This window comes from Desmodus rotundus, chromosome 13 (assembly GCF_022682495.2).
Source record: "Desmodus rotundus isolate HL8 chromosome 13, HLdesRot8A.1, whole genome shotgun sequence".
Lineage (NCBI taxonomy): Eukaryota > Metazoa > Chordata > Mammalia > Chiroptera > Phyllostomidae > Desmodus > Desmodus rotundus.
The window spans coordinates 41,347,936-41,373,136 of NC_071399.1; the positions used below are offsets into that span (position 1 = coordinate 41,347,936).

Genomic DNA, 25,201 nt, shown 5'->3' on the forward strand with positions numbered 1-25,201 from the left:
AGCAACCTAAGTGCCCATCAGTAAATGAGTGGATGAAAAACTATGGTACATTTACACAGTGGAATTCTATAGAGCAGAAAGAAATAGGAGCTACTATCCTTCACAACAGTATGGATGGATCTGGAGAGCATTATGCTAAGTGAAATAAGGCTGGCAATGAAAGACAAATAACATACGATCTCACTTATAAGTGGAACCTAATCAACAAAACAAGCAAGCAAGCAAAATATAACCAGAGACAGTGAAATAAAGAACAAACTGACAGTTAACCAGAGGGGAGAAAGAGGGGATAATGGAAGTGGAAGTGTCATCAAGGAACACATAGAAAGGACACATGGACAAAGCCAAAAGGGGATAAGATCAAGCAGGGAAGGTGGCAATGGGTGGGTCTAGGGGGTGTTGCTGGGGGAAATTGGACAGAACTGTACTTGAACAACAATAAAAAAGGAAAACATAAATAAATTTTAAAAATATATTAAAAAATAAAAAATTAAATTAAAAAGAAGAGATGAGTTGAAAAAAATCTGGTAGATTTTTGGTAAATTCTCTCTACAAAAGGGACAATTTTTTAGATAAGAATTCCCTCAGCGGCCCCAGGAGTTTCTTCTTCGTGGAGGAGGGCCCCCTCTTGGCCTTTGTTTGGCCATCTCCCTACCCTCTTCCCTCTGATGCCCCTTATCAACCATTTATATAATTAGAGGCAGAGCTAGTCCCCAGTGCTTTAGGGGTTCTCCACCTGGGAGTCAATGTAACCATTACATGGGGAGCTTTTAAAAACTGTCAAATTCTGGACCCCACCCACTGCCATCAAATTCAATTCACTGGTAACAGGGCCCAAGCTCTATGTTTTTGTTTTGTTTTGTTTTGTTTTGAAGCTCTATGTCCTTGCCACTTAAGAGAGGTGTTGCTGCAGACCAGCAGCACTGGTCTCTTATCTGTTCTCATATGAGTATCTCCCATCTCTCACAGTAGCATTTCCTGTCACATGGGAGCTTTGAGGCCCAACCCCAGTACCACTAAATCAGAACCTGCTTATTAACAAATCCCCAGGGGATGCTTATCACATGAAAGTTTGAGAAACTGCTCTAAGTTGACTCAAACTTGGGGTCAAATTATAATTTGTTGGGGAGCTTTCTAATGCTGACACTAAAGTCCCCACCACAGAAAGTTTGACGTTACTAGTCTGGGGTGAGGCAGGCCTAGGCTCTGGGACTTCTAGAAGCTCCCCAGCAGATTCTGACCCATGGCTATGGGTCCTCATTGGAGGACCACTGTTGGGAACCACCCTGCCTGGTTTCAGAAGCTGTAAACCCCCATGGCTAAGGCTGAGTCAGAGACCTTGGGACCATAAGGCACTAAGAAGACAAAGCTTATCTCCCTGGCAGAAGGGCTGCCTCTGCCCACTTTACTTCACCCTGCTTGGGCCCCAGTGCACGACCAGTTAGCCAATGACGTACAAGATTCCTCAAGGGAGGGATGACCTAAGGCAGGCACGATGAGGGGGGCCTTCAGGGAACAACTTGGGGGGCTATAGACAAAGGGGGTGTTGGACCCTCGCCCCTCGGCTTTGACATAGCCTGAGTCCTCATTCTGTCTGCAAGAAGTCTCCTAATCTCTTGGCTGCCCTACTTCTCCTGCCTGCCTTAAGCCTGAAACAATGCCGAGGTGGGTGTGGACCTGTGCTGGAAAGGGCTGATTCCCCTGGGTGATCAGGCCTAAGAAAGAATACATAAAACCCTACAAAACCTACTTTGCTAATACCCTCAATTTAAATGATAAGGGTCCAAGCCTGAAATGAGTTTGTTTCCCAAAGTCTTATAGCCCTTTAGCTAACTGACCCTGACTCAGAATAAGCCCTCAGAGTTCTTTGTTTGTAATCTATTGTTTGATCCTTACTGCCTGACAATGATTGATGAGCTTTACCTGTATTCCTGTGCAAATTGAACCCAATAAAAGCCCATTGAGGAAAAGCCTCTAGGCCCTTCTCCTTTGAGAGATAGGCCACCTTTCCTCCCCAAGCAGATCTTGTCTTGGTAGACTTATTCTCATTCATGGCACCCAGAGTGGGGGTGGGGCCCTGTGGGTGGAGCCTCCCCACAGACCACCACACTAGATGATTCCAATGTGCAGCCACTGACCTAATGCAGGAAATTCTGTTCCAATAAAAATGTCGAAGTGAGTCATGTGCTATATATATATATATATATATATATATATATATATACACACAGTGACAGTAGTAAGATCATAACTGAAAATGCAGCAAACATGAAAAATAACTGCGTTTATAGAAAAGTCTTTCTGATTAGAAAAATTAACACTCAAATTGCTAACAATATTAAAAATAGCAGTAATAATGAACTAAGCTAATGTCCATTTGAGCATCTACAATTTAGTATGTGACTTCCAAACTCAAGTTAGTAGTTTATTTACTTAGGTGGGAGGTAGTGCAGAGGTCTCTACTTCAGCTGCACATTACAATCACTTGGGGAACTCAGAAAGAGAAAAAAAAACCAGGCCACACCCCAAACCAATTAAACCTGAGTCTCACCGTGATCCCAGGCATTGGTTTTTCTTTAAAGGTCCAGGGAGACTCTGAAGTGCAGCCAAAGATGAGAACCTCTGCACCGGGGTTGGCAAGTACAACCAAGTGTTTTATTAATCCTAAAAGGACTTGGGTTGTTGGTCATGAACAGTTGCCAGAATGTAATTCTACCAGATTTAAGCAGGGGAGTTGGGTACCAATCATGCAACTTGCCACTAATCAAGTGACTGGGGAATGGTAATTTTAAGAGGAGTGGTAGTTTTCTCACTTGGAAGTCATGATGCTCTTCATTCCCCACCTGTAGCCATCACTGCAAAGGTTTGGGGGTGGGGGTGTGAACGCTCAGAAGTCCTTGCTGGGCTTAGAACCTCAAGCTAGATTTTTATATCAAGTCCACAATGAGATAACAAACTTGCTTTTTTAACAGAGAATGAAATGTAACTTCCAAGTCCCTGTCATTGGCAGGGCCAAAGCCCTGTGGATGCTGAGAGCAACTCCGAGGGGAAGAGAGTGCCAGCGATGAGACTCGAGGGGAGGATCCTGCCTGGCCCACTCCCCCATCCCAGGAATCTGCAGGTAGCAAAGGTGGCTAGAGAGGTGACATAACCCCCAAGATAAGCTGAGGGCAGAAGCTGAAAGCAAAAGACCACTGTGCCAACTTCCCATTTCAAATGCTGGAAGGAAACTTCATGGGAGCAGTGGAGGAAAGCAAACATGGCAATATGGGTTGTTTAGAAACAGGAGGGGCTACAGCAGGATGCTTCTAATCTCCCAGGATATATAAGAAATCCAGAAGTTTCTGCCTGACCCCTCTGCAGTGTGCCTGCTGGAGTGAGGCTCACACACTGAGGAGGCAGGGTGGACAGCCAGGGCTGGGGAAGATGATGGACACTGCTGAGTCTCTGCCCTAAGCAGAACCTGTGAGCGCAGGGACATGACCAAAGCCTACAGACAAACCCCGTGCATCACCTGTATCATCTGCCCCAGGGACACACCATGAGTCCACCATCATTAGTACTGTGCCAGAGAACAGTGGCCAAGGGCCACAAGAAATGTTAAGCTCCATTAAAGCCAGAAGAGAAGGCTGCCATGAAGTCATTGCATAGGCTATCCCTGGATCTTTCCCAGCCAGAAAGAAGAGGGCAGGGCAGAGTTTTGAAACTGAATATTGACTGTGTTCATGAGAAAGAAACTTTAAACCAGAAGAAGCAATCATTTGAATAGTCAGGCGTGGAAGTATTTTTTTTTTTACCAATGAGTAAGAATGGAAATTTCAGACCAAAATGAGATTAACTACAGAAAATTAAGTTATATTTTTGGCACATCTGAGTTAGGCTGTCTACATATAGCTTATGAAGGATATACACGTAGACCCCAATGTTTAGTTAGAGTGGTGTAATGTGTGCTCCCTGTGCCCAGTGCCCCTGCCCGGTGCTCCCCATAGCCTACTTCTCCCCTTACTTTCCTCATTTCTATCTTCTCTCTTCTTCTTTCACTTCCCGACTCTTTAGGAACTTTCTATTTGTCTTCAGTGCATTGCAGTGAGGATATAGCAAAAGGTGAGAAAGACTGTACACTTACTACAACTTAATAGCTTCTGATGACCCACAAGCCCTGCGGTAATGAAACAGTTACATCAGTTGAGTTTTGCTGAGGCCAACTCTAGTGTCTCCCATTAGGGTACACTGCTGAATCTTACTGACTCTACGTTTTTTTCCAAAAAGTCACATTTTCCCCTTAGTTGGAACCAGTTTGACTCAATTTACAGTTTTCACAAAACCATATGATCATCTCAATAGATGAAGAAAAACTATTTGACAAATTCTTTTGTAATAAAAACAATCAAAAACTAGATCTGAAGGGAAACTTCCAAATCTTGAGAAAGAAGGACTACATTGAAGGTGGTACAGACAGAAACCCAAGTTAACACATATCAATTAATCCAGCCTCTATTTTGCTGAGAACGTATCAGTGCTCCAGCGATGTGTTCAAACTCATGCTGTTTTGTTTCTGAAGTTATAATGAACTCATATTCCCCAAAACCCCTGTATATCAGTATATCAGACACTTTTACAAGTGCTGGGCCAACTCACTGTTGGCCTATCATTGTCGGTCTATTAAATAAAGGTATTCTTATTTAGGTAAAATGTGTTTATGTAGCAGCTGGAGTTTTTAAATAGCAATTAGATTGTAATATTATATAATATTTATTTTTTGTCAAAAAAATTGACAGGCTTTTCAAATTATACTGGTGACTAGGGACAGGAGGACTTTATGTGAGCACACACAGGTCAGGAACTGGGGCCTGTTGGCTGGATGCAGCTCCCAACCCCAGATCTCATTCTAGTTTTCACTACATAACTAGATCACTAGGGGGGCAGATCCCTCGGAAGAGCACAAAGGTAAAGGGAAGTCCCCGCAATTTTCAGGAAGTGACCTTTTAAAGAAAAGAGGTATAATATAGTGAGTGAAGGTGGCCAGAGAAGATGCTGGAGACTCAAAGCCCTGGGGAAGTTTTATCACAGCTTCCTGTGGGCAACTATGAAACAATCCGAGTCATGACAATTCTTCAAGATCAGTATCTTCACCTTGAACTAATCTACATTCTATTATTTTATTCCCCTACCAAGTCAGATTTTTTTTATTGTGCTAAATATACATAACATAAAATTTACCATTTTAACCATTACAATTCATTGGCATTAAATTCATTTCTGCTTTGTTGTGTAACAATTATCACCATCTTTCTCCAGAATTTTTCATTTTCCCAAACTAAAACTCTGCACTCATTAAACACTAACTATCCATTCTCCCCTCCCCACAGCTCCTGGCAACCACCATTCTACTTTCTGCCTCTATAAATTTGACTAGTCTAGGTACCTCACTGAAGTGGAATCACATAGTATTTAACTTTTTGTGACTGGCTTATCTCACTCAGCATAATGTCTTCAAGATTCATCCAGGCTGTAGCATCTGTCAGAATTCCCCTCCTTTTAAAGGCTGAGTGATATTTCATTGTGTGCATATGTCACACCCTGTTTATCCATCCATTCATCAGTTGAGGGACACTAGTTACTTCCACCTTCAGGCTTTGGTGAATAATGCTGTTATGACATGGTGTACAAATAATGGTGTACACACCTGTTTTATTCTCTGCCTTCAATGTCTTTGGATATACAGTTTTGAGGAAACACCATATTGCTTTCCACAGTGGTGGTATCACTTTACATTTCCACTTAAATGTTATTCTAAAGTACTTTGTGATGCATTCTAGTACAGTTATGACTAAAGCAATGTTTTGGAACCAGAAAAAAAGAATAATCTTTTATGTGTCCTTGACCTTTAGAAATTGCCTCCACAACCCTGGCTGGTGTGGCTCAGTGGATTGAGTGCAGGCCTGTGAATCAAAGGGTCACCCATTTGATTCCCGGTCAGGGCACATGCCTGGGTTGTGGGCCAGGTTCCCAGTGGTGGGTGCGTGAGAAGCAACCACACATTGGTGTTTCTCTCCCTCTCCCCCCCCTTTCCCTTCTCTAAAAGTAAATAAATAAAATCTAAAACAAAGAAAAAGAAATTGCCTCCAACAATTCTAATAAGTTTTGATAAATTCTCACTTGTCTATAAATTTAAGACATAAGAAGAAAACATATAAAGCATCATTTAAAAATAATACATCAATACATTTCTATTTAGGATACTATATAGAAATGATGTAGACCTTTAATTTCTTTTAAAAAGATTGACTCTAAGATCTGATAGAGGTTGAAAATAAAAATTTTTTACAGAAAAGTTTGCATAAATCCACGGCTATATGACAGATTCCTGGCAGATTCCTCTACTTGGGTCTGTCTTTTCAATCCTTTGAGGGGGTTGGAGGAGGGAAAGCCTCTTCTAAGGTTATATACTGGGAAAAATTGAGGTCCATGTTGTATGTTCCAGGGGTCAGAGCTTGCATGACAATTCTGATGTTGATGGAAGAATCTGCACATTGAGAGTGAAGATTAGAGCCCATTCACTGGTCCCACCCACAAAGAGACAGTAAAATTCACCTACAAATTTTGACCATGCTTATGACTATTAATAATTAGTTATTTATGCCAGTATCTATAATATTCAATGATTGAGGCTTACTTATGTTTTCACTTTGGTAAGTTCCCAAGAACCCAGAGAGATTCCTTCCCTATTTCAAAAAACTGTGTCAGTTACTATGGCAACAGTGCACAGAGAAGTGGGGAGCTTTCCTCGGGCATGAGAGTGATCTGTCCTCTCATTGGCCAAACAGGGCAACTCAGGAGATTAACATGTGGTACAAATACAAATAAGTGTGCAGCCCACTTCAAAAAAGCCGACAAGGTATTTTCACGGCAAAGCCTCTCATTATGCAATTATATCACACCTTAATCAAGTGCTCTATTTTGTACTGAAATGAAGAAATTGTCTTTAGTGTCCAGAGTAGACACACAGAGGATAGCAGTGTGTGGTACACTGTGGGTTTGCTGCTAAGGAAGGACCCAAGGCATAGTGGGGCAACTCATGGGCCATGGGTCAGCCTTTCAGCCATTGTGGGGTGCCAAGTACAAGGAGGGGCACTGGTGAGGGAATTGCCTCCTGGCCTATCCTTGCCATGGAACTCCAGGAAAAGGGTTGGATGCCAGATAAGAAACAGATTTAGCAGGAGTAGAGAAGAAAGCAGAATCCTTGTTTATTGCCAGTTTGGTAAAGTTCGTGTCACGCTGTTTTAGAGCAGATCTCTGCCTTCTCAGACCATCACAATACCTTGGGGCAAAGCAAGTGCACCCAGTGATAGAGGTCTTTTTTCACAGAGAGTGAGAAAGCAAACAAGTACCATGTCAAAAATTAAAGTTGTTCATTATGCTCAGTGAAATAAGGCAGACAAAAAGGACAAATAATGTACGATTCCACCTATATGAGGTACCTAGCGTAGTCAAATTCAAGAGAAAGGAGGTAGAATGGGGTGGAGGAATAGGGAGTAATTTTTTAATGGGAACAGTTTCAGTTTGGGAGGATGAAAAGTTCTAGAGATGGTGGTGACAGCTGCACAACAATGAGAATGTACTTAATGCCAAGGAATTTTAAAACACTTGTATCATTTGTATATTTTACTACAATAAAAACATTAAAATTACAAAATCATAGGCATGCTATGTATTGATCAAATTCAGTACTGGTCACACAGCCAAGAAATACTGAGTTTAGCATGAGCTGGCCCTTGCTCAGTAAGGGCAGTGGGGTGTACAAACATGGACAAAAAGCTGTGTGTCCACCAGACCCTCACTGCCACCCAGCAGTCCCGCAGAAGTCTGGTTCTCCAGGTAGGTGTACAGCTGTGAGTGGGGCAAATCCCAGGAATGGAGGAGCCCTCATACAACTGTGTGATTATTAATGAATCCCAGAAAAGAGAGCAAGTTTTACATGAAAGCAGAGGCCCACGTTTATAACCCATATGGCTCAGAGATTATTAATAAATGTGGCAGCAGCAGCATTCAGTCACTCTACCCTTTGGCAGTTGGGTGCCTGGTAGCACCTCTGACAGCAAACACTGCCATTTTTCTAAAAGGAGGATGAAGGGAAGGGAAGAGATCTACACAAGTTAAGCCTAAATCAGCCCAGCAGACAATAAGGAGGAAAGGGTGGGGAGAGGGTATCTGAGAAGGGAGGAAGAGGGAGAGAAGGAGGGAGGGGAAAAGGATGGGTCTTGAATGTAAAGTTGGGGTGGATAAGAAAGTGGGAGGTAAGAAAGGAAGGTGGAGATGAGGGCAAAGAAGGGAGAAAAGGAAGGGGGTGAGGAGAGGAGCTTTGTTTTTCTGCAAGGCTAAATAAAACCAAAGCTCCTTGTTTTGTGTTGAGGAGAGGATAACAATGGAGCATGTGCCTGTGGATGGGTATTCACAGTAATCCCACTTTCTTGCTCCACTTTTGGTGAGAAAAGAAGGAGCCGAGGTTTTATCTAAACGGAAAACTGGAGAACTTTTTTTCCCTTGGAGTGACACTGAGGTCAAGGGGGAAACCTGCACTCCTTCACTGAACACATTTAAGAACACAATGCGATTAGCATCCTTTCTGTTTCTGGGCTGCTTCAACCTGGGGCTTCTGGAAACACAAAGTAGTCTAAAGATGTTGTTCATTAATAGTTAACTGTTGATGTTGCTGAGAACTTGGTCCAGGAATGACGCTTAGGGCCCTCTACCCAGAGAGATTTGATAGATGGATTTCTAAGTGCAATCCCAGCATCAGAAACTATGAGAGATAGCACCTGTCAAGAACAGAATATGGAGCTTTTGGTAAATTCTAACCGAAACCTAAAGAACATGTCCTTTGACTTCCCTTGGTCTCTGTAGAGACAATTTGGTATTTTTGATGGTGAAATTCTGAGTGTCAGGATGAAGAGCATACTTGTTCCAATCCTGGCCAAAGGTGAATGTTCAGAGCACAGCCTTCTGTTTAGATTTTCATTGCTGGTATTACTGCCTAAGAAGATTGATCCTAAAACCAGTTGCAAAAAAGATAATATGTAGTAGTTAATGTATTGAAACAGCCAGTGGAGGGTATAGGAAATATTATTACCATAGAGAGCACCACAGGAAAATTTCACAAAGAAGGCCATTCACAAAATTTATCCATTTTGTGATATGGATAACAGATTCCATTAGTACTGGGTTATTCTATTTCAAAACATAAATTTAAAGCTACGATGATTATTTCCTGGCTTGTGCACAACTTTTGAGTTAACTGAGCAAATGTGAACTAGAAAGATCAATTTCTCCTTAACTTTTCTTAAAGGTCACCAAAGAAGACTGTCAACCAGACAGATATAACCACTGATTTCTTTTATGAAGTCCTTCAAAAGCTCAAAAGCTGCTAAATGTGTCAGATTAATGCGTCTCCCTCACAACCAGATTCTTTGATATGAATTATGGGGAAAATTTTTTTTTTCCTCCAGAAAATGGTTCTGCAATTTTGAGAAAATAGTTCTCTCTGTATCTTAATTTGGGGGGGGGGGGTAACTGTCATGAAAATAATCTGGTTAATGGAATCTCTGTTTTCTATTTCTTTGTAGACTCTCTCAAAAATTTCTTTCAAGTGTCAATCTCAATCAAATGAGGCCAAAGTGTTACATAGCTTGGAATTCTCATATTTTATTAGCTATAGCTCCTTGATTATCCTGATTTGTAGATTTGGGAAGGACTTAATATCGGTTTCTCTCTAGCAATGAATATTTTTTAGAAAAAACACAGTCTGAGTCTAATTGCCAGACCTATACCACACACACGAAAGCTGTGAGTACAAGCTGTGATCCCGAATCACGTGTATGTGCCTTTGATTGTGTGGAACCCATATAAGATTGTTTTTTTTTTCTTCCTTAATTATTCAGAGCTAAGTGTGATGAAAATTAAAACTAAACATATGGATGTGATCATGAAGGGTTTTTCTAATAGTTTTTTTAAAAGTATGTTTAATGTGCTAAGGGCACCAATTCTTTTAAATATCTATTTAAGGCAAGACTTCCTAGAATTTGCTCTCATTTTAGGGGAGCTTAAGGTGTTTTCTTTTTCTTAATTCAGTGCCATATTTAGCAAAGTATCAGTTCAAAATGCGAACAGCTTCTTCTTTTCCCCTTTTTTTAGTTCCCTGCAAAATCCACTCTTACTGAATTTGTATTGTTACTTAGTTTTTAGTGGAATGAACTGGTCAGACTCAGACAGTTACACTTTTATTGTAAATTCAAAAAGAATAAAAATAAATATTAAGAGTTGAAGCCTTCCCACAAAGCTATATGTCCATAATTGTCTATGCTATGGCATATTCGTGACTTGATTCACAGTTTTCTTTGACAATGGCAAGAGACATGGAATAGGTTATCCAGAAACCAAGATAGACAATTTTTTAAATCTGTTTGTGGAATGCATTAACTAATTTAAAAAAGTAATTTAATCTTATATTTTAACTAGACTAACACTGATACTTGTCTTCCTTTGGAAAATGCTAATGGTATGTTAAGAGGTAGGCGGCTCAGAAATCTGTTGAGTGACAAGGACAAACCACTTGAGATTGAAAAGTTGTTGCATGTTTTCATGGCACCAAATAGACAATCTCCAAATGGTTCTTCCTCTGACTCTTGTTTCAGAAATGCACACCAGTGACAAAGGAACATGGAGCTGCAAGTTACAAGACCCAAAACAATCATTCTTAAGACAGACTGACCTCGGGTTTCCCTTCTGTTTGCCTGGCACATTCTGCAGTCCTCTTGGGCACCCTGGTTCCATTCTTCTACCCCATATCTACTTTCCCTTCCCATCTGTGCCTCCGAAATCGCTTGCTGACTCCACATTTAGCTGAGCTCACATTTCTTTGCTTAACCAGAAACTCTTAGATGCCTTTCCAAGGGGAATCCAATTGCCATTCAACTCTCTGAATTGGTCCTTATACTGCTGGTCCCTTCTGCCTTCCCACTAAGCTCAGGTTAGGCAGGAGGACTTAGCAGAATGTTGACTGTCCATATGGGCCAACCAGCTCCCAGTAGACGTTTGGCTGGGTTACTCCTGCTAGATCTCTGTGACCTTAATACAAGTTTCAAATACAACTGGATCTAGCAGAACTAATCACATCTAGATATGATGGGTGGCTATTCAAAAACAAATAAGAGAGGAAACTTTGCAGTAGTTATCCATGGCATCCAGCATTTTAAAGAAAGCATAGCAAAGAAGCAAAATCATAGAAACTCAGTTTATCCCATTCCCAGCAAGACCAATAGACTGCAATAACAACCCAAAGGCAGGGAAACTGATGGGATATTAAATTACAAAACACCAACATTTGCATAGTAATTCCCACTAATTAAGAAAGAAAGATATAACTTGTTTGTTATAAACATCACCAGGTCTTGAGCAAACACCAAGAGCTCACCACAGAGCCAAACCAAGCATCTGTCTAATCAGAGCCACTTTCCAAAGCATTTTATTGGTGCAGCTGCAGAGTGCACATTTTATCACACATGCTAATAATCCCCGTCTTGTCGCCTACATTTTAATCATTTGTTCTGGGCTTGTTTCTCAAACAATTAACACTAATAAATGGTCAGAATACCTCGGATCATATATGTCTAATTGCAGTCAAGAGCGGTTCTTGTCTGCATGTACATTTCAATTTACCTCTGGGGATAATGTTTGTTAATTGTATTTCTTTATATGCAAGCAAAGAAAAAGGCAGCTCAGGCAAAAAAGAACTAAGTGTTCTTCTCTTTCCCTTTGTTCCCACAAGAAGCTAAAGTCACTTCAAGAGGTACTTAATCCCATCATCCGTGGTTACAATTGCCTTGCAGCATCTATCAAAAAGAACCCAAAGTAAAATGATGCAGCTATATTGTGTAATTAAAAGCAATTCAGGTAGTTACTGCTTGGGGCCCTTTACAGGTCCAAATACATAAAATGGCCCTGCAGGGATCCTAAACACTGTGCTGTTTTAAATTTGGTCAGCATCAATATCCGGAGGAAAGGGAGAAATATGGGGGGGGAACCCCAAATAACAAAAAGCCCACCATCCTCTGTTAGTGTGAATTGTAAAACAAACAAACAAAAAACAACACAAGAAAAGAAAAGAAAGGAGAGTAAAAATCTGAAGTAGGAGAAAAATACCCCACAATCCCTGATACAAAATGAAACAAACAGAGAAGGAAAGGAAGGAGAAAAACAGAAAACTGATGCTTTTCAACTTCACCAGTCCCTGTCCCAATCTAATTTTGCACTTAAAGAAAAAAAATGTGCAATACTACAGGCTGAGTCTCTTCAACACGAACAAAACAAGCTTGTAGGGTCTATGACATAAAAGTAGAGGCTATCTGAAAATTTCAACTTATTAAGAAAAATACAAAGTAAATTTGTGGTGTGTCTAATTCCACAGTTACTTGTAAAGGCAAGGTATGAGAAGTACTTTTTAAAAGTATAGCCCACATTTATGAGCAATTTACTTAAATCATTAAAAAAAGTTAAGTGCTGAGCCGTTTTGACTTCATATTTGGCTTTCTATGTCAACATGTTGACTTAAAAAACACTGAGTTTAACACAATGTTTTCGGCTATGTACACGTAACAAAGAGCCATCAATGACAGCAGGCTGGGAGCAAGCAAAATTCTCTGGTTTTGATTCTCGGCTAAAGCATTCTTAAGTGAAAACACAACTCTCAACAGATGTAAAACTAGATGTTAAAATAATAATGTGTGTTTAAGTTTTACCATCATTTCCCCTTTTATAGTAAAAAAAAAAAAAAAGGAAGGAAGTCTTCCTGTTGATTTGTGAAAGAATTTCAGGAAAAAATGCTAAGTGCATTCCTCAGTGGCCTACTGGATGTTAGGAAACTTTTCAGGAAAGACACCAGGTTACTTTCAGGATAAGGTGCATTCTGGAAGCAGCTGATGAGGGGAAATGCTCCACTCCACATCGCCAGAACAGAGTTTTCACAGCAGCACCCATAAATGCTTTCTAAGATACAAATTAGTGGGGAATGTGGTTATGGCCTAAATCTACAATGTGTGAGTATGTATGTGTCATATGATTTGTCATTCAATCATAAAATGATTGTCATAAGAGAACTGTCATTCATTTAAGCACAGAACTTCCTCATTCTCCACACAAATACTCTAACAATTTAAAGTCAGTGCAAAAACCTACAACTGAAAATGCAAAAGTACTCTGTCTTTGAGTTTGCAAAAGTAAACTCAAAAGTTTAACCTTATATGACGCCAAATGGCACAAATTGTGTTTCCGTCTTTAGTAGAATCAAACTTTTAAAAAACCTATCATTAAAAAAAATCTGCCGTCCATGCTTTTTCAACTATATTGATCATAGTGTTAGAAATGCTATAGATGCTCAAATGGCTTTGCATTGTTAAAATAAGTATATCCTAGAAGTTCGAACCTATTTATTATTATTCAGTGTTCAGTTTGTCTCCAAGTCCTCGTTCAACATCATTAACCCTTAATTGGTGGGGGTATGGGGCTTGATATCCTCCCACCACCATATTCTTATCACCCTTACCTTTTGGCTGTCCTGGTGAGGTAACACACTCTATGGGGACTGAGAATAGCAAGTGGACGACAGAAGTACCCCTGAGCTTGATTTCCTTTCTCGGCACCATCACCGTCAAATTTCCCAGATAACGGATTTCATGATCAGGCATCAGTGGCTTTTTTTTTTTTTTTTTTGCCACAAATGTGTTGCTCAGGTTAAGCTACACTTTTCTTTTCTTTTGGGGTGGGGGGGAAGTAGGGCACTAAAAAAAAGACCAACCTTTATTTTTGATTTATTAAAATGTCTGTTTCATATCCTACAGTTGTTTTTTTTTTTTTTTTTCACTAGCTTGGATCAAGATAGGCAGGTACTTTCTCTGAACAGGGGACATTTTAGGAATACCCAAAATGGAACTAAACAAGAATGAGAAAAACAAATTAGTTGATAAGGAATTTTCAGCAAAAGTCTGAACTGCACTCTGTCTCCTATAGCAAAACAGGTGTTTTATCTATATCATATTTCTTTCCTCTCTTGCCCCAGGACTCCACACTGCTCCCTTGTACCTGATGCTCCCCTGAAACTCCCCAGGGATGGTGCCCACCACAGCCTGCCAGGAGCAGCCCCACAACCGGCCGGCCCTTCAGTTCTTGCCACTGATCCAGCAGTGTGCATGCTGGCTAAATGCTGCCAGGTCAAGCTGGAGAGCAGGACTTGAAAATGCAGTGCTAATTACTGTGATTACAATCTGTCTCTCAAGCAGCTAAGACTTCAGGAAAGGTCTATAGGCGATCTGTCTCTGAATCAAAAATCTCAGTTTGAGAGATGCAAAATCTATACATGCAGACTTTCTAACTTGTTAAGTCATAATATGGGCATCATGTCGTTCATGATACCTTCTCCCAAAGCGTATGAACTACTACAAGCCCAGCATACAGAAAGCCTGAGACAGACAGAGAAGAAAAATAATCAGACAGAACCCATGCAGCCACAAAAGTCGCAAACACCAGAGCCCTGCAACATCATGCTCAGATAGTGATTTTCTTCAGGTGACCTGAGACCCTCCGAAGCCTAACAAGGGAGAGAAAGGATGCTTAAGGAAACATGATCATAGGCATCATCACTGAAAAGAGCAGGGACAAATTTATCATGAGAACCTCAAACCTCTTAGTATCCATGTGAGTTATGTTTTGACCACTGAGCTCCAAAATGCAGATATAATAGAGTCAGAGAAAGCGATTTCATAAATATATCTCATATGACTAAAGCAAAAGAATAAAAAATAAAAAAGAATTTTAAAATGTTGATGAGAGAGAAGACCAAGATATTTCATTTTCCTGGGCTCATAAATATCTCTTTAAACAAATTCCAATCACTTGTAAATACGTTGAGGAGCAGGGCATCTAGTTTTGCTCTGGAGTGCATGGCATATTTTCCTTTCTTTCACAGACTGTGAGATTTGCTTGTCCCTGCCCAAATCTGTACAGAGACAGTTCTTCCCAGGGCATGAAAATCAGAACAGAAGTAATTGCTCTGAATCATCATGTAGAATTCCCAAGGAATTTCTATTCTCAGTGATATCCCAATGCTAGGTTTCCAAGCACTGTCATAGAATTGAGTGTGATTTCACATCTAACCCATCACAGGGGTCCTTCTGCAGCTTGAGGGCACCACACAGGTTTTCTATGTGCCCATATCAGGGGTTCTGGAGGATGAGAAGGTTTTCACAGGACACACTGGCCAGTGGTCTCAAGACCTGACCTGTCATTTTGAGCCTGGCCTGAACTAGTACATGTGTTGAAGACCACAGAGCCTTTATGAAAATATCACTTCGCATATTTTTCTTTCCCTCCGCATTTCCTTTTTTCAAGTACTCAGTTCACAATTTGTGTCGGCAAGTGTGTTTTGTTTGAATATGAAACCCCTTTTACTGGGCTCAGTTGTTTTAAATGAAGAACCGTGAAAGTAGGAGGTAGACGTTTCAGTGCGCTCATCCTACGAAGCACCATTATTGGATGACTTATTTGCTGGTTACTCAATCTAAATAAAATTTTTAAGATTTGTGATTGTATATTTTAAGATTTGGTGACATCAGATGACAATTTTTCTCTTTTAAGAATTACATGAAATCACAGCACTAGCTTGGCAAAATAAACCATTCCTGCTTTTTAAAAATTTTACTGAGCTCCATGTCAGACTCTTTTACCACTCAAAGTGAGCAATCTATTAAGTCAAAACTTTTGAATACCTAAATTTTCAGTTTTTGTTTTTTCCAGAGCCAGCAAGTCTCCTTAGTCCATTTCTGAATCAGAGTCTCTGGGTCTGTCTAGTTGGCAATAAGAACTAGGCCTTTTGGCTCATGAATATTGATACAAGTTTATCAGCATCTAACACAGGCCTGGTATGTGGTCACCCTCATGTTTGTTGACCAAATTTCTTACCAACTTCTTTCCTACTTAACTGTAGGAACCATCTAAATCATAACCATTGCATTTCTTTTTTTTTTTTTAGTCAAATAATTTTAATCAAGTTAACAGTAAGCAGTAAAAGTGCAATTACAGGAAAACCCCCATATTTTACATGTTTAAACTGTTTGCCATTGTCTTTACTTGTAAGGTGTTGAAGGTGGGACCCACTCTTGAATCTTCTTCCTAGTGGTGGAATAAGGCACACACCGTTCTGGAGTGCCACTCACGTTGAATTTATGGTTTGCCCAAATGAATTTGCAAACAATAGGAGGCTTTATTGTTGGAGGATCATCAGTCATGCAGTGAAGCCAACGATGCCATTCGGGGGGCACCATGCTTCCATCCACATCCCAGAACGTGTTTTTGCCATTCATTTCGGTAGTATATACAACCCATCGGTGACGGCCAAAAAACTGCTTGTTGTCTTCATAGTATTTGTTTCCATATTTGTCTTCACCTACTAATGTACCAACCCTCACATCATTTACCCTGAAGAGCATTCGTAGATAGCCTCGGAGGCCACCGTAGCTGCTAACCTGCTGCAGCCCGCGCTTCAACACCTGAAGGAACTCCATCTTGCCCCGCAGGCCCCCACCATTGCATTTCTTGATGGCAAGAAACACTTGGCTTTTGTGCCATTTCTAAAACAAATTCTTCTAAGAACTGTTTGCCCTATACCAGGGGTGTCAAACTCATTTTCACCAGGGACCACATCAGCCTTGCAGTTGCCTTCAAAGGGCTGAAATAATTTTAGGACTGTATAAATGTAGCTACTCCTTAACAGTTAAGGAGTTGAAATTACATTTGGCCCTTTGAAGGCAACCACGAGGCTGATGTGGTCCCTGGTGAAAATGAGTTTCATACCCCTGTCCTATTCTATACCATAGCCACAATCTGTCCCCTGCAGGCTGAAAAATAGTTTATTCTACAAGACCACTAAACAGAAAATGCACTAAAAATATGCTCTGATCAATAAAAATAACTATAATGAAGACTGTCTCAGAAATAATTTCAATCAATTTTATGCAATCGATTTGTTCTTCCAAGGAGTCCTTCATTCACTCAATCCCTGGTTGAGTTGTTACATGAATCAAGAAGGTCTAACTATGAAGATAAAGGCAGATATTGCAATCAGGGAATACCCATGATGGTTTAATTAAAGAATTTTTGCATCTCACTTACAGAATATTGCTCCTTAAGTACAGCACGGCATTTATTTAAAATGTCCCAGAGGTAATTAAGCCCTTGATTAACAATAAAATTTTCTTCCTTAGCTTCAGTCTCAATTAGCATGAAGCTCATTTTTCATTGCCTGGAACTTCCAGCACCTAGCACTCAATGGATTTAACTTGCATGTGATTCCATATAATCCACCAAGAAAAGGTTAGAAGAGATTCAAGTATACAAAAGCTAGCCTTTTCTAAAGGTTGGATTTCTTGTGTTACAGTTTGCCCCACCTGTCACCTTCAACTTGCAGCCTACCTGTGTCCACAGAGGGGTGATGACTCCCCTCTGAGTTATGAGAGGAACAAGGGGACCTGGTGATCAGCACAATTTTTAACTCTGAGAGATCAGTGGCTCTTGAGCTCAAAGAAGAGGCCAAGACAGTGATTAATAACATACTTGCTCACATGACTGCTCTAGTCTGTGTTTTGAGAAGAAAGCATGGTCACTAGTCCCAAATAGCTAGCTCAGAAGACCTTTCCCACTTCCCTGGAAAAGGAGGTGACTGATAGAGAAAGAATAGCAGTTAAGGGCATGGGCTCTGGAACCCAGCAGACTTGGATCTGGTGACACCTTAAGCATGTTACTTATCCTCTCTAAATCTCAGGTTCATATCATGAGCTGGATTGTCGTGAGAAGTCAATGAAATGAGGCACATAACACACCTGACAAAGCGCCTGTCACACAGCAAATCCAATCAGTAATAGCTACTGTTGAGGAGACACTACCCCTCCACTTTCCTGACCTCCATAAGCTACACACAAGGGTCTGGAACAGGGCACCACCTAGGACTCCTCGGGTATGCTGTTCACACATGCACATACACAGGCATGTGCACGTGGTGGCAGGCACTCTGCCACATCTCAGGAACACACTGAGGGGACTAGGAGCCTGCTTCCATGCTGCAGGTCAGCACTGCAGAAAATTAAAAAGTCAGATTTATATCTCCTCTCTAATGTCCCCAGGTCTTCAGAACTTAATAGCTTCATGAGCTATATATAAACTCTGCCTTATGAGTGAATTTGTAATCAGCTGTACAATGATGTTTCATGATTATTTATGCACATTAATCTACATCTGAAAAGAGGGAAATCAAAAGAATTTTGCTATTCATTTTATTTTAATGTTAGACAAATTTTTATTCAGTAATTCATTGATTCATCAAATAGATATTAGACACCTAAAGCAAGCAGGATTGGGAGTAAGGGGGTGGGGGAAGATCTGCAAATGAGGAGGAGAGAATCATTGTTGGGGGAGGTTGAGCTCTAGCTGCAAAGACAGTGGTTCCTAAGGCAAGAGGGCAGAAGCTAAAACTGATTGGAAAGCAGTGGCCCGAAACTGAGAGGTAGGAGGGGGGATTCCAAAAAGGCTTCTCACCCTGCCCAGTGTAGTTCAGTTGGTTAGGCATCGTCCTGCTGAGCGAAAGGTCGCTGGTTTGATTCCTGGCCAGGGCACATGCCTGGGTGCACACGTGAGAGAGGCAACCGATTGATGTTTCTCTCCCTCTTTTTCTCCCTCCCTCCCCCTCTCTCTAAGAATAAAGAAATAAAATCTGGAAAAAAAAAAGAGAGAGAGAGAGAGTTGCCATTCAAGCAACTTTTCTTTCATTTTTTTTTTTTTAAAGCAGCTTCTCAGAGGTGGTGACAACGGGTAGGGGCTTGGAGGTTGGATGACAAACTCCTGAGGCAAAAAGTACATTCTGAGCAAGCAGAATAAAGAAGAGCACAGGCAATCCACCAATTTCCTTTCCTCAATTATCAGTACCAATTTTGCTTTCTTCCCAAACGCCATGCCCACCTCTAACTCTTAACATTGCTTCATGGATGTGGGGGATCTAGCTATTTGAAATATCAAGACAGTGTCCTTTTTCTGACCCTATAAGTCTAATCAGTGACTAAAACAGTGACACCCAACATCCTAAAATTTTCTGAATGCAAAACTCCCTTTTTTGCTCTCTGATAAGATTTATTTATGCTTTAAAAATCATCTTAGAAATGTATAGGAGTTAAGTAATAACTCAATTTTAAACAGATAGGATCTTCCTTTAAAATCAGAATCATGTTGAAAAAAGACACAGCCAGATTATATTTTCCATCACCTGAAATTTATGAGAGCATTATGTAGGTACCTCCAAGTGTACCAGGGACAGTTTGTCTGTATACAGATACACAATGTTAAAATGCAAGGTACCAGGAGTCATAGGAAGGCAAACAAACCAGTCTCAGGGGTAGACTTTGTTCTTTTTTTCCTAACACCTATTGAGTCCTCTATTCGTATCATCGCACTAAACCCTTGCAACAATCCTATAAAATAAGTATTATTATTGCCTCCTATTTTATATAGGGAAACAGGTTTATTTTATTCTGTAACTTTACATTTTCAAACACATAGCTGCTGACCACATTATGCCACATTTCACCACTGATACCAGTTTTCTCAGGGCATTGCACAAGCCAAAGCATATTAACTCACATTCATACTGGCCAGAAAAGCTTTACTCTTAAAAAAGAAAAATCCAAAGAATAATAATGAAAATGCCTTTTTTCCCCTTCAACACTGTCTCTATATGTTATAAGAACATGGTTCAGCAAACTTTTTCTGAAAGGGCCAGAGAGTACATATTTCAGACTTTGTAAGCTGAGAGACAAACATGGGCATATTATGTAAGGACTCAAATAACAAGACAGAAGAAAAATTTCCACACAATTTTCGTTGGCAAAATTAATAGCTTACTGAGTACAATTATCTTGTAATACAGTATTACTCATGAGGAAAAAAAAAAGGCATTCTTTGGGTGGGGGTGGACAGCGTTTTTGCTTAATTGGAATTCAAAGGTAATGTTTCCCATCATCAAACCATTCATCTAAAACACAATTCTTAGTTTGAGAGCCATACAAAAACAGGTGGTGGGCAGGATTTGGCCTGTGGACCCTGGTTTAGAACTTTTCTCTAAGGGTTTAGCCATAGACAAATATACTCTGGAAATCCAGAATTTCACAGACGCAGGACCAAGTCACAGAGAAGTACCCTGACCACAATCAGGGAAACAGGGGGCAAAATGGTCAGGACTCAGGTCTGTGGCTTTAAATCACAGACGGGCGTACCAGCCCTAGTTATTACTCACAGACATCAATAACTAGAAGGCTTCCAGGCTCCTGCTCTCCTCCCTCCTATGGGATTCTCATTTTTTAAATAGCACTTGATAACTTAGGAGGTTTGCAGTCGCTGTCACACTTCCCAGTTTGTGCTGCACTACAGAAAAGTTAGGGAGGGAGGGAGGGAGGGAAGGAAGGAAGGAAGGAAGGAAGGAAGGAAGGAAGGAAGGAAGGAAGGAAGGCAGGCAGGCAGGAAGGCAGGCTGGCCTGATTGGTGTGGCTCAATAGATTGAGGGTAATCTTACAAAGTGCATGGTCATCAGTTCAATTCACTGTCAGGGCACCTGCCTGGGTTGCGGGTTCAATCTCAGACAGGATGTGTGCAAGAGGCAACTGATCAATGCTTCTTTCTCACATTGATGTTTCTCTCGCTCTCTTTCTCCCTCCCTGCTGACACATGGACGAGGACAATGGGGTGGGGATTGTCTTTGGGAGCAGGGGTTGGATGGGGCAGGGGAGAGCAATGGGGGGAAAATGGGGACAACTATAACTGAACAACAATAAAAAATAAATTTTAAAAAAAGGAAGGGAGGGATGGAGGGAAGGAGACAGAGACAGGGAAGAAAGGAAGGGAGGGAGAGAGGGTGGGAAGGAGGAAAAAGAGTCAGTTTGGTGTGAATCACAAAAAGCAATGCTCTACTTTCTTTTATTTGTTTAATTCTTTTTAAATCACAACTTCTCTCATGTTCCTTAATCTGTCTATCCTGACACCAATAAATTTCTTTTTTGATAAAGTTTTAATAGATCAGTTTTGTGTTCCTAAGTATATCCTTCATTTTATCCCCCTTTTAAATACAAAACCCAGAAACTCCATCTTTTGAGAACTCCTTGCTTTGTGTGACCATGGGGAAGGGGCATGGGAAGGAGAGGGGAGAGAGGTGAGGAGGGCCGCTATCGGCTGACAAAGGTCCAGACAGTATTTGACTAAAAAAATGCAGAGCATGGGAGCAGAGTGGAAAAAATGAATCAGAAATCTCACAAACAGAGGAAGGTTTTTTTTCTTTTAAAAGATTAAGGATTGTAGGTTTTCATGCTTACTCAGGTGGAACAAGAAAAGATGTTAACCTCTTTGCCTCATTCAGTTTGGGTCTGAACAAAATAAAAGTCGAGCACATTCAAAACATCCATTATAATTTTCTTCTTCCCTTTAAGATGGCAAGACAACATCTGGTGAAAGACTCAGGGTTATATTCCCCTCAATAACAGTCATAGAAAAGAAAAGTCAAGGGCACACCACAAGCGGAAAGGGCGACGGAACTTGTCCGGCTTTTTTCCTGCCTTTCACAGGGACAGATATTCTAGGTAAAGCTGCCTTGTCATTGTGTAGTAAATTCCAGTTCTAGCACCAAGCAGGACTGACAAATTCTAGTTGTTCACAATGAATATGAAATGTACACAGCTGTTTTATAGAAGGAGTATGAGCTGTTTCTGTTGAGGAGAGAAATCAGATTTTCCAAATTAGTCCAGCTTGCAGTTCATGGTCTGAACCCCCATTTATCTGCATCTGTAATGAACTAGTGCTCCTGATGACTAACGATGCCTTCAGGAAGTAGTTAAACACCACTATGTTGTACACTGGTGGTGCACAAAAAAAAAAGCAAGGGAAATAGGCAAATGAAGAGAGGGAGGAAGTTAAGGCAGTAATTTTGACAATAAGTAGAAAATATTTTCCAGCATTCAAATTACAACAGGGATTCAGTTCAGTGTGAGTGCCCTCCATGTCTACACAGACAAGTCTGTTAATTTCCCTGACAGAGCCAACTGACCAGTAGTTTTATTTATTAATTTTAGAGAGAGGAAGGGAGAGAGAGAGAATGAGAAACATCAATTTGTTGTTCCACCCATTTATGCATTCATTGGTTGATTCTTCTAGGGATCATACCCAAAACCCTGGTGTATCTGGACAACACTCTAACCAAATGATCTATCTGGCCAGGCCCTAATTATTTTTTTAAATTTTTATTTATTGACTTGAAAGGGAGGAAGAGAGAGAGAGAGAGAGAGAGAGAGAGCAATATCAATTTGTTATTCCTCTTATTTATGCATTCGTTGGTTGATTCTTCTATGAGCCCTGACTGGGGATTGAACCTGCAACTTTTGGCACATTGGAACAACACTCTAATGAACTGAGCTACCCAGCCAGTGCCCCAGTAATTAAAATTTCTTAGAGATTTTCTCTTCTCTAACCATTCCTACTGCATATTACGTTATTGGGATTACAAGATTTTAAAAATTAATCTAAATTTCTGATAAACAATGATAAGGAAGAATAGGAGGTAATAGTTGGTAAGGGTGGGAAGGGGAAATGAAAGCAAAGGACTAGTTTTAAGAGCCATGATTTTAAGGAGTTATGATTTTCAGAAGTGTTCTTTTTGCTGACCCCAGCCCTAAACTGCCATATAATAGATGCTAATTAAATTTAGACATGAGTAAATAAATGAATGCAAAAGCTAAATATATTAAATTAGCTTTAAATATATTTCCCTTTTTCTTTTTTTAAAGATTTTATTTATTTATTTTTAGAAAGAGGGGAAGGGAGGGAGAAACAGAGGGAGAGAAACATCAATGTGTGGTTTCCTCTCACATGGCCCCCATTGGGGACCTGGCCCATAACCCAGGCATGTGCCCTGACTGGGAATTGAACCAGCGACCCTTTGGTTCACAGCCTGTGCTCAATCCACTGAGCTATACCAGCCAGGGCTATTTCCCTTTCTTAATTATATATTTGTAATAATTATTGTAAAGCATTTTTAAAATTAGAAGAGCAAGTGCATGGGCCTTCATCACCTACCTCAGCTTAATCAAATGCAAATGTTTCTGTTCTTTCAGTGGAATCATCAGTTAAGTTTTATTTCAATGTTTTGAGGCATTCTTCCTTTTTTTTAAGCAAGCTAGAGAGTCATTTATTCTGCTGCTAGCCTTGTTATTTAACTAAAGAAATTAAAGTTGTCTTGACCTTTTAAGCAATGATTTGCTAGCCCTGCTTTGACTATACCAACCCATCCATGTAACTTTCCCATCCATGTTTATTTTTCTTTATACAGTACAACCTGCCATCTTTGGCCTATATATATAACAATGTATAACATACAGATGACCATCTTCCCCAAACCCCTCAGAGGGAATCTTACTATGGGGCTCCTTGGCTCTCTCGCAGGCTGGTGCTGCTCTGCTATCCTTCCAGCCATGGTTTCCGTGGCCCTCTCCACTGAGGCTCCAGGCTGTGGCACCTGCCCCTTGGCTTCCCTGCAGAAGCATCTTGAGCTGCATTGCTGTTTCCCCGGCCTGTGAGGCCTGTGTGTGGCCAATGCTCTGCAAGCCACTGCTCAGAGGTGCCTTGTCCCCCAGTCCCACCCCATTTCTACACAGGGATGGAACCATCTTGCCCTTCCTCTTGGGCCTACTGTGGCCCATCCTAATAATCATGAAGGCAAAGTGCTTCAAGTCTCAGGTTATCACTAACAAAGAGGTCAGCAATGCCACCAAATAGTCAGCTGGTACCAAGGCTGCCCCCAGGAAGGCCATGCGTGCCACACTGTTCAAGCATTTGCATATTGCTAGTCAATTTTTAAAAGGCAAACCCAGATATTGAATGGATACATTGATCCAGGAACCTGAGGCCTTAACTACCCAAACAAGTGGCCAATTTCCTGAGTGCCCACAGGTGCACTTTGAGATCCACAGCTATGGTGATAAGACCTTTGAAAGATGGGACCCAACAGCACTCCATCCCCTGCCACACACTGGTCAGCAGCTTGTCTGGCAACAACATTAACAATATTAACACCACACTCATGGCAGAGAGGCAGAGTAGCACTTGGAGTCAGGACAGTCACACCTACAAGACAAAGTACAGGCTGAAAGTGGTCCAGGATGCAGTGCTCCTCTTTCTTTCTTCTTTCTAAATTTAACCAACAGATGAAAATGATGCTGTGTTAACTGACAGAGAAAGAAGAGGAATCTTTTCAATGACTCATCAATGGGCCATCTGAACTTTTTTAGGTACCCCCTGGAGGGGAGGAGAGGAGTGAGGATGTATCTTTTGGCCTCTTTTCCTTCCTCCCATTTATGTACATTTCCAAAGTCCATCAAACTCTGAAAATATTTGGCCCCAAACAGACCCGTGTGTCCAAAGGCACAGAGGCGACACTATGCCTCAGAGAATGGCAAGTACCACCAACCACCATTCCTTGTGTATTTTCTCTAAGCACAACTGATACTCAAGCAAACGGCTGACAAAGGAGTCCAATCTAAGAGGCCATAGAAGAAAGCTTGAGTAAATGACCTATAGGTGGAGGGACTTAGGGCTGTAGATCTGTAGATCAGGATGAAGACATTGGCTGGTCCTTGCTGTTCTGCTTTCTCTAACTTGAATAGCAAGACCCTGTAGAACTTCTAGAACCTAACTATGTGGAAAGTTGTTTTCAGCATTCCAAAGCAGAAAAACATCTTGGATATTTCAAAAACCTGCAGTGTGTAGGTGTTGAGAAGGGCCCAATTTATATTGAATGGATTTTGGGAAATACTCATCACAAAACACATTCAAAGCAATATAATGGGATCTGTTAATATTAATACTAACCATCTCTATAAATGAAGAAGGTATAACTTCCTGTAAGATCTATTTTAAGGTTTAAAAGGACAATTTTCTTCAGCTAGCATTTATTACACATTGGTTGTGGGAGAGAGAACTAGGTATATTTTTAAGTCCAAATCTCTTACTTGCCTGTTTCAAAGAAAATGGCTCATTTGCTAGGTGGCCCACTTTTGCTACTTTTGGGATTCTA

At 40.7% G+C, this 25,201-nt stretch overlaps 1 protein-coding gene and 1 pseudogene across 8 annotated transcripts in view; both read right to left on the reverse strand.

Annotated features, from left to right (window-relative positions):
- The window catches only part of CLYBL (citramalyl-CoA lyase), a 327,539-nt gene that overhangs the window by 148,586 nt on the left and 153,752 nt on the right, over positions 1-25,201 (reverse strand). The gene's annotated exons all lie outside the window — the stretch shown is intronic.
- Positions 16,060-16,643, reverse strand: LOC112321403 (NADH dehydrogenase [ubiquinone] 1 alpha subcomplex subunit 12 pseudogene; annotated as a pseudogene).